Source organism: Papaver somniferum, chromosome 8 (genome assembly GCF_003573695.1).
Source record: "Papaver somniferum cultivar HN1 chromosome 8, ASM357369v1, whole genome shotgun sequence".
NCBI classification, from domain to species: Eukaryota; Viridiplantae; Streptophyta; class Magnoliopsida; order Ranunculales; family Papaveraceae; genus Papaver; species Papaver somniferum.
The window spans coordinates 105,881,150-105,881,884 of NC_039365.1; positions in this window are offsets into that span (position 1 = coordinate 105,881,150).

Below are 735 nucleotides of genomic sequence, written 5' to 3' on the forward strand. Positions count from 1 at the left end.
GGAGGAGGAGGAGGAGGAGGAGGAGGAGGAGGAGGCAGCAAAGTAAAGACAAGAACCAAAATTTTAGCTTCTTTTATATCTATACCATTTGTTAAAAGTTCATGTATTTTAAAGTAAAATTCTTCACAATCTTTAAGGTATATTCAAGAACAATATGTTCAAAGGAGATGAACCCTGTTTTGTATGAAGTTCAAGAATTGAGACAATTTGTTAGGAGACACTGCTATTTGAACGTACATATTGGACATGAAGGAAGGACCAGCTTTTTCTTTAATCCCAACATTTTGCCTACCCCCTGGAAGTTTAAGTGGTGAGCATTTAAGTACGGGAGTCATAAACAGATGGAAGTGTTTGTCGATGTACAATATGTTGTACGTATAGAAATTTCAGGTTACCCAAATAGTGAAGATGTTTGTCACTGGGTTCGAACATGATTAGTTGCACAATCAGATCGTATATATGCGTTGCATTTACCGCAAAGATGTTATAATCTACAAGGTTGCATCACATTTAATGCACAAAAATTGTGTGCACCATTAACATATCATGTTGTATTTGGTTTTCCAACGTTTGTTTGGTATTAGTTTGTTGTGGTGCATTTAGCATAGTCTTTAATCTCCCCCCTCCTCAAATTAACTTCTTCTTTAGATTTTTATCGTAGGGAAATGACTGACAAGAAATGGAATTTTGAAAATTTGGTATGTACTTTGAGGGGTGGAAATGTTGTGTTTAACA